This window comes from Heptranchias perlo, chromosome 3 (assembly GCF_035084215.1).
Source record: "Heptranchias perlo isolate sHepPer1 chromosome 3, sHepPer1.hap1, whole genome shotgun sequence".
NCBI lineage: Eukaryota > Metazoa > Chordata > Chondrichthyes > Hexanchiformes > Hexanchidae > Heptranchias > Heptranchias perlo.
The window spans coordinates 37,001,588-37,010,916 of NC_090327.1; the positions used below are offsets into that span (position 1 = coordinate 37,001,588).

General features: G+C 45.0%; 1 long non-coding RNA gene across 1 annotated transcript; it reads left to right on the forward strand.

The window, feature by feature from the left end:
* Window positions 1–1,921: 1,921 nt before the first annotated feature.
* On the forward strand, window positions 1,922–9,070 carry LOC137306133 (uncharacterized). The gene is made up of 2 exons (XR_010958826.1): window positions 1,922–2,236; window positions 8,065–9,070. It is a non-coding gene; the product is annotated as an uncharacterized lncRNA (long non-coding RNA).
* The last annotated feature ends 259 nt before the right edge of the window (window positions 9,071–9,329 follow it).

Below are 9,329 nucleotides of genomic sequence, written 5' to 3' on the forward strand. Positions count from 1 at the left end.
CCCCAAAGTCCTCCATGGCCCACAATATCTCCCTCACTCCCTCCGATCCCCGGCTGCGGCCTAGTGCCAACAGCCAACCAGCCAGCCTGCCTCTCAGTCTGACTGGCTGCGGATGGGAAACCAATTTGAAAAATTCAGACCAGGTCCTGCCATTAAATTTGGCAGTACCTCCGGGAGACCCGTATTTCCGGGTTTCCTGGTGGCTAAATCTCCCCCTGCTCCCTTTCTGCCTCCCCGTTATTATCGGGGCCATAAGATCCTTTTTTCAACTTGTTGAGAATAATGGAATCTCCAACTCTTCCTAGCACACTGAATTAATACACTGACACTGTGTACTTAGGAGGGGGTACAATGGAGTATTGAAGGAGTGTTGCACTGCTTGGTTATGTTGTCATTCAAATGGCTCGTTAAACAGAGTGGCTGGATGCTAAAATTGCAATAATTTTCATGTTCTGAAAAAATGGGATCTAATTGGCCAAAGGGATGACTTCATCTCAACCTATGGGGGGAATCTGGTCCTAGTTTAGATGTTAGATTTTAAGCTAAGGTTCTTGGTTTGAATTCCCCCAATGATGAAAGTTCCTACAGGACTAATCACCTTGATCAAGAGACTCACCAAAGTGGGCTCCAGTTTACTCACCCGTTAAATTGGAGGAAAGATTGCAAGAAAGTCAACAGCAGCCCTGTAGAAATTATTGGCATCCTGCAGCTGAACTGCACTATCCCAGACCTATAAAAGAAAGGGAGATGGACACTCCTGTTTGGGTGGCCTTTGATTAAAGATTGGCTGTGGGAAACTTTGAAGTTGACATAGAATCATAGAAGTTTACAACATGGAAACAGGTCCTTCGGCCCAACATGTCCATGTTGCCCAGTTTATACCACTAAGCTAGTTCCAATTGCCTGCACTTGGCCCATATCCCTCTATACCCATCTTACCCATGTAACTGTCCAAAATAAAATAAATGGAAATCTATACCAACTGAAAGAAAAACCACAAAGAAACATTTCTACAACAACTTATACTCCCCTGAGTAGAGATCTGTTCAAAGGAGAGATTTCACCATTAGCATCTCCTTTACAACAATAACTTGCATTTATGTAGCACCTTTAACATCGTAAAACATCCAAGGCAGTTCACAGGAACACAATCAGACAAATAAATTGTCTGAGCCAAAAGGAGACATTAGGACAGGTAGGTTTTAAGGTGTGTTTTAAAAAAGAGAGGTAAAGAGGCAGAGGTTTAGGGAGTTCCAGAGCTTAGGGCCTAGACAGCTGAAGGCACGGCCACCAATGGTAGGGTGAATGAAGTCGGGGATGCACAAGAGGCCAGTGTTGGAGGAACGCAGAGTTCTTGGAGGGTTATAGGGCTAGACGAGGTTACAGAGATAGGGAGGGGCGAAGCCATGAAGGGATTTGAACACAAAGGTAAGAATTTTAAACTCGAGGCGTTCGGGGACCGGGAGCCAATGTAGGTCATCGAGCACGGGGGTGATGGGTGAATGGGACTTGTGGACTTGGTGCAAGTTAAAAATGAAAGTCTTTTATTGTGGCCTCGTGAAAGGGAGGGTGTCGCAATCAGGACCCCTTTTAAAGTCGTCGTCGCAGTCAGAATGTCTCATTTGAACCCTTTTCAAAAGGCTCACTCAGTAACAGATACCTCATTATGGGGCAGGGGTCTGATGAAAAGACTCTGCCATCAAAGAGTTCCCTACGGTGACACTCAAAGGGATGTTGATGGACATATTCACACATGAAATTGGAATTTAATGATGCGTCTTCAAAAAGATATCCAGATAGTGAAGTTCCTCTATCCCCTTTAAGCTTCCGTTTATCAGGATAATTCTGTGATCCAGCACCTCCAGCTCACGCGGGGGACACACCCCGTGATTGTCCGTTCACTAAAAGGAACGGATGGAAAATCACGGGCTGTGGGCGACGACTGGTGCAGTCGTCCTTTATATTCTCAGCCGCTCGACGTGATTTTGTTTAAATGTCGTTTTGTTGTTTCTTTTTATTTACTTGTACTGACGATGAGATAAATTCGCCTTCGTCTGTAACTCAGGTCTTGTTGTCCGGGCCCAGGGAGAAAGCCCGTGTCCCGGTGAGTTCTACAATGCACCGATATAAATGTAGAGCCAACGGTAAATAAATACAACAGGGACCTGCGCTGAATAGACAACACGCTCTACAAATCAGACTCTTCCTCACCTTCAGATTTAGACTATATGGAGAGGTAGGACTGTGTCCTTGTAGATTTGCAAACTTTATTTGGTATAACACACCAACCATGTCAGTGGTTTGTAGTAATGGACGTTGTGATGATAAAGAATTAGGATTTATCGACGTTCCCTTACTTCAGTGACGGGCCAATATTAGAGGCCGCGGGAGAAAGCTGTTCGGCACCAGAGGCCAGTGAAGGGCTCCCAGCTCCTCGTTGTCTGCCTGGCAATTCGCCATAATGGGGCGAGGGGTACTGGGCAAATGGAGGGAGCACCAGGGCTACACTGGGGGATAAAGAAGGCCCCGGGTAAGAAGGGCAGGGATCCTGGGGAGGCCGCGGGCCTAGCGTGCACCTTGTCCACAGGCTCCCAGCCCCCTTTACACTTACGACCAATATTGGGATGCACTGAACACCTCACACATACTGTAGGCCTCATGGTCTCTGGGCCTGATTTCCTGACAATCAGATCCCTGTCATTGAATTAACTACCTGACTTCTGCAATCTGGATTTAACCCGTTGCTTAATTAACATATTGCCGGCAGATTGTTAAGGGAACGTCTCCAATTGTTCAAGCTCAAACCGAGATGAAATTTGAGGCACATCGTCTGTTCTAGTTAGTCGTATGTAAGGAGTCGCACAACACCAGGTTATAGTCCAACAGCTTTATTTGAAATCACAAGCTTTCAGAGCTTTGCTCCTTCGTCAGGTGAGTGAAGAGTTGCATAAAGGCACCGCATATATAGTCTTTATGCCTTTATGCAACTCTTCACTCACCTGACGAAGGAGCAAAGCTCCGAAAGCTTGTGATTTCAAATAAAGCTGTTGGACTATAACCTGGTGTTGTGCGACTCCTTACATTTGTCCACCCCAGTCCATTACCGGCATCTCCACACCTAGTTTAATTTAGATAAATGTGAGGTGATGCATTTTGGTAGATCGAATCGGGCCAGGACCTACTCCATTAATGGTAGGGCGTTGGGGAGAGTTATAGAACAAAGAGATCTAGGAGTACAGGTTCATAGCTCCTTGAAAGTGGAGTCACAGGTGGAGAGGGTGGTGAAGAAGGCATTCGGCATGCTTGGTTTCATTGGTCAGAACATTGAATACAGGAGTTGGGATGTTTTGTTGAAGTTGTACAAGACATTAGTAAGGCCACACTTGGAATACTGTGTACAGTTCTGGTCACCCTATTATAGAAAGGATATTATTAAACTAGAAAGAGTGCAGAAAAGATTTACTTGGATGCTACTGGGACTTGATGGTTTGACTTAAAGGGAGAGGTTAGACAGACTGGGACTTTTTTCCCTGGAGAGTAGGAGGTTAATGGGTGATCTTATAGAAGTCTATAAAATAATGAGGGGCATAGATAAGGTAGATAGTCAAAATCTTTTCCCAAAGGTAGGGGAGTCTATAACGAGGAGACATAGATTTAAGGTGAGAGGGGAGAGATACAAAAGGGTCCAGAGGGGCAATTTTTTCACTCAAAGGGTGGTGAGTGTCTGGAACGAGCTGCCAGAGGCAGTAGTAGAGGCGGGTACAATTTTGTCTTTTAAAAAGCATTTGGACAGTTACATGGGTAAGATGGGTATAGAGGGATATGGGCCAAGTGCAGGCAATTGGGACTAGCTTAGTGGTATAAACTGGGCGACATGGACATGTTGGGCCGAAGGGCCTGTTTCCATGTTGTAAACTTCTATGACTCTATGACTCTAGTTAGTCGTGACCTTGTTTGGCAGGGGGACCCTTAAGTGTCTTGTTTTGGCTCGTGTGGCGTATGAACACAGGGCATAGACCAATTGGGCCAAATCACCTGTTTCTGTGCAGTAAATTCTATGTAATTTTATATAATAAGCCGGTTATTGGTGGGACCGTGAAAGCACAAGGATCTACCACCACAACCCACCCCTGCCCAAACAAGAAGCTCACGACTAACTAGAACAGACGATGTGCCTCAAATTTCATCACGGTTTGAGCTTGAACAATTGGAGACGTTCCCTTAACAATCTGCCGGCAATATGTTAATTAAGCAACGGGTTACATCCAGATTGCAGAAGTCAGGAAGTCTGCAAGATGGAGTTAATCAACTAGAAAGAGCCTATATATGAAGGCCAAGAAATTTGTAATTTCACAGAGCTGCTCCCTTTCTGTTGGTGCTACTTCGATGGAAGTCCATCGGAAATCTTGTTTGCACGTGTTAATCGGGTTTTAACCGTACTTCTGGCAAAGTAACACCAGCAGAGAGGGCGACGCACTGAGGAATTTCCCAGCCAAAGTTTTCTAAACCTTTACGACTGAGATGAGGAGAAATTTCTTCACTCGGAGGGTGGTGAACCTGTGGAATTCTCTACCACGGACAGCTGTGGAGGCCAAGTCACTGAATATATTTAAGCAGGAGCTAGATAGATTTCTAGACACAAAAGGCATCAAGGGGTATGGGAAGAAAGCGGGAATATGGTATTGAGATAGAGGATCAGCCATGATCATATTGAATGGCGGAGCAGGCTCGAATGCCTATTCCTGTTCCTATTTTCTATGTTTCTTACAAAATCTACATAGAATCTGCAGCACAGAAACAGCCCATTGAGCTCAACTTGTCTATGCTGATGTTTATACTCCCCATGAGCCTCTTCAGACCCTGCCTCCCATATCCCTCTATTCACTTTGCCCTCATATATGCATGTCTCTATTCCTTTATCATTCAATCTTGGATTTAACGAACTCTAAAACAAATTCACAAAGATAAGTACAGAGGAGGGAAGCCATTTGGCCCATCTAACTTACCTTTATTAATCACAGCATCTAATTGACTCTTAAATGATTTTTGCTTCGATTGTCCTACCCAGACAGCATTCTTGGTATTTACCAGTCTGTGTGAAGAAGTGCTTACTGAGGCAATTCCTGAACCTATACTTTTTTTAAATATTCGTTCTCAGGCAAGGCCAGCATTTATTGCCCATCCCTTGTTGCCCTGAGTTTAATATGATGGAATGGCTTGCTAGGCCACTTTGGAGGGCAGCTAAGAATCAACCACATTGGTGTGGGACTGCAGTCACAAATAGTCCAGACCGGGTAAGGATGGCAGATTTCCTTCTCTAAAGGACATTAACGAACCAGTTGGGTTTTTGCAACAGTTCGATAATTTCATGGTCACTTTTACTGAACATTTTATTTCTGGATTTATTTTTAAAAACAATTCAAATTCTCAAACTATCATGGTGGGTTTTGAGCTCACGTTCTGCTGGCTTATTAGTCCAGGCCCCTGGATTACAGGTCCAGTAACATAACCACTACACTACAGTATCACTGATCCCCAGGACAGTCCATTCAGTACATCTCCCCAGCATTGATTCTTGTGGTGCACCTCTCAATATATCTCCCTGTCCGACATCACCTCACTAGCCAATTCCTCATCCACTTCCACGTTTTACCCAGGATACCCACTGCCGTAGACTTCCCATAACAACCATTCATGATGGATTATATGAAAGATGTTCTGGAAGTCTAGATACCCTACAGCACAGGGCCTCCCAGTGTCCAAATGGGATATCACTTCTTGAGAATTGTCCAAGAGATTGGTCAGTAAGAACCCCTCCTTACAAAACCATGTGGACTGCCATTTGCTAGGTTAAAAAGAAAGAAGAAAGAGCTTGCATTTATATAGCACCTTTCATGACCTCAGGATGTCCCAAAGTGCTTCACAGCCAATTAAGTCCTTTTGAAGTATAGTCACTTTTGTAATGTAGGGAAGCGCAGCAGCCAATTTGCACACAGCAAGATCCCACAAACAGCAATGACCAGATAATTTGTTTTAGTGAGGTTGGTTGAGGGATAAATATTGGCCAGAACACCGGGGAATGCCCCTGCTCTTCTTCGATCAGTGCCATGGGATCTTTTGCGACCACCTGAGAGGGCTATGGTTTAATGTCCCATTTGAAAGACGGCACCTCTGACAGTGCAGCTCTCCCTCAATACTGCACTGAAGTGTCAGCTTAGCTACAAAGAAAAAAAGACTTGCCTTTACAGCGTGCCTGATCAGACCTCTCAAACATCTCAAAACCCCTCACATACAATAAATTACATTGAGGTGCAGTGACTGTTATGTGGACAAAGGTAGCAGCCATTTTTCACATAGCGGGATCCCACAAACAGCAATGAGATCAGTCTGTTTCTGATGGATTTGCTTGAGGGAGGAATATTGGCCAGGACTTCCAGCTCCTCTTTGAACAGTGCCATGGGATCTTTTACATTGCAAGATCAGGAGGATGGTAACAGACTGCTTTTGCGTTGACCCAAAGGGCACGTCTGGAAAGGCAGCACTCCCTCAGTCCTACGATATTGATTGTGGTGCATAGTAGAGCAAGTTATTTTGGAATGATTTTCCCCCCTGAATGTGGTCCAAAAAATCCATTCTCAGCTTGTGCTGATAAATGGCAAATAACATTTGTGCCACACAAGTGCCAGGCAATCACCATCTCCAACAAGAGAGAGTTTATTTTCCTCTTAACATTCAATCCCCCACCATCAACATCCTGGGGGTCACCATTGACCAGAAACTCAACTGGCCCAGCCACATAAATGCCGTTGCTACTAGAGAAGGTCAGAGGCTGGGTATTCTGTGGTGAGTGGCTCACCTCTTGACTCCCCAAAGCCTTTCCATCACCTACAAGGCACAAGTCAGGAGTGTGATGGAATATCTCCACTTGCCTGGATGGGTGCAGCTGGAACAGCCAAGAAGCTCAACACCATCCAGGACAAAGCAGTCCACTCCCTCTACCACTGGTGCACTGTAGCTGCGGTGTGTACTATCTACAGGATGCACTGCAGCAATTCGCTAAGACATCTTAGACAGCACCTCCCAAATCTGCAACCCTCACCAGCTAGAAGGACAAGGGCAGCAGGTGTATAGGCACACCTTCAGGTTCCCCTCCAAGTCACACATCATCCCGACTTGGAAATATATCGCCGTTCCTTCATCATCACTGGGTCAAAATCCTGGAACTCCCTACCTAACAGCACCGTGGGAGAACTTTCACCACACGGACTGCAACGATTAAAGAAGAAGGCCCACCACCACTTTCTCAAGGACAACTAGGGATGGGCAATAAATGTTGGCCTTGCTAGCGATGCCCATATCCCGAGAAAGAATTTTTTAAAAATCTAGGCCTGATCTTCTCTCCACCGGTGGTGGCTGACTTTCTGTTTGTTCGCAGCATATTCTGTTTTTTTAACATTTTTTAACTGTTTTCTCGCTGATTCTCTCACACCCCTGATAAATTTCACATTAGCCTCTGATCGACTTTAAGTCGCAGAGGGCTTATTGTGTAGAGATACAACATACAAATACAGTCTGGGCAGGCATCAGGCCCAGTCATATACACGTGAGGCTAAAGCAGACAGTTTGTCCACACTTCAGTGTGACAGAGTGGACATTGTGAGGAGACAGGCTTAGCCTGAAAGAGGTACAAAGGAATGATTGCAATCCTCCAAATATTTCGCAATATTCAGTTAAAACATGGGGCCTGTATAAATAGGCAGTGTTTGTGCAATGCTTTCGATCCCTAACAGCTAGTTCATTAACTCTTGAAGTGCCATGACTCTGTTATAGTCAAAAGACCCAACAAAGCTCACCCGATGGCTCAGTCATGCAGGTTTGATAAACAGAAGGAATGATCAAAAGAAAGATATTGCATTTATATAGCACCCTTCATGACCTCAGGATGTCCCAAAGTGCTTTACAGCCAATTAAGTACTTTTGCAGTGTAATCAGTTGGGATAAATGTTGGCAGGACACCCTACTCTTCTTTTAATAGTGTCATGAGATCTTTTACATCCACCTTAGAGGGAAGATGGAGTCTTGGTTTAACGTCTCATCTGAAAGATGGCACCTCCGACTGTGCAGCACTCCCTCAGTACTGCACTGGAGCATCAGCCTAGATTATGTGCTCAAGTCTCTGGAGTGGGTCATGAACCCGCAACCTTCTGACTCAGAGACGAGAATGCTACCACTAAGCCGTACACCTGAGAGAATATGGGGTCCTATTTGATGAAGAGCAGCGAGTTCTCCTGGTGTCCAGGTGAACAGTCCTACCACCGCCACCACTAAAAACAGATTAATTTGCCATTCATCTCATTGCTGTGTGTGGGATCTCACTGTGTGCAAAATGGTGGCTGCATCTGCCTACATAATAACAATGACTACGCTGCTCGGAGATGTGATAAGGGTCTGTATGGATGCAGAATAAAGCTCCCTTTTACACTGTCCCATCAAGAAACCTAACGTTGGGTGAGATAGGATAAAGAAGCAGCAAGTGCTGCTCTTGGCTTGGAATTTCACCCAGCGGCAGTGGATATTTGGAAATCGAGTATACAATCCCGACAACGTAGCAATTGGACAACTGGTTGGATCCAGATTGGCCTGAGCCTGCCTGCAAGACAAAGTTGAAAGCCGTGACTGAGCTACTATATATAAAGTTGCTTGCAGCTCTGACAATTCATCCTTCAATGCTAGAGAACTTAAAAATAGTCCAAACATGAAGGAACCACATGCACCTGCCAACAAATGTTTCCTTAAAGGCTCCATGACACTAAGTTACTGTGGCAGAATGTCAACTTCACTGGTACTCCTCAGGAAGAGAAAGTACATCTGCGGGCTGTTTCTGAAGGATATACGTGTGGTTGACCTTCGGAACTCCTGGAACTAGGACCCAATAAAACATTACATCAGATTTCTTCCTGGCTGACTGGAGATGTGGGTGTGAGTGGGGCTGGGTGAGAAGCAACTGAAACTTTCAGTTCCACAAAAATATTCCAGAACACAGTAAGAAATAAAGCTGGGTAGTATTTTTTCTTCGATTTTTTTTTTCTAGTACATTTATATCTTTCTGAACTGAGTTAGCAGGGGGCACAGGACACGCACGAACATTTCAAGTGTCAAACACTCCTGGGCCAGTGCCAGTACGGGTTAGATACAGAGTAGAGCTCCCTCTACACTGTCCCATCAAACACTCCCAGGGCAGGTACAGCACGGGTTAGATACAGAGTAAAAGTCCCAGCCTGTAACTCACTGCCAGGTATGCATTATTCTATATATAAATTACCCAAACC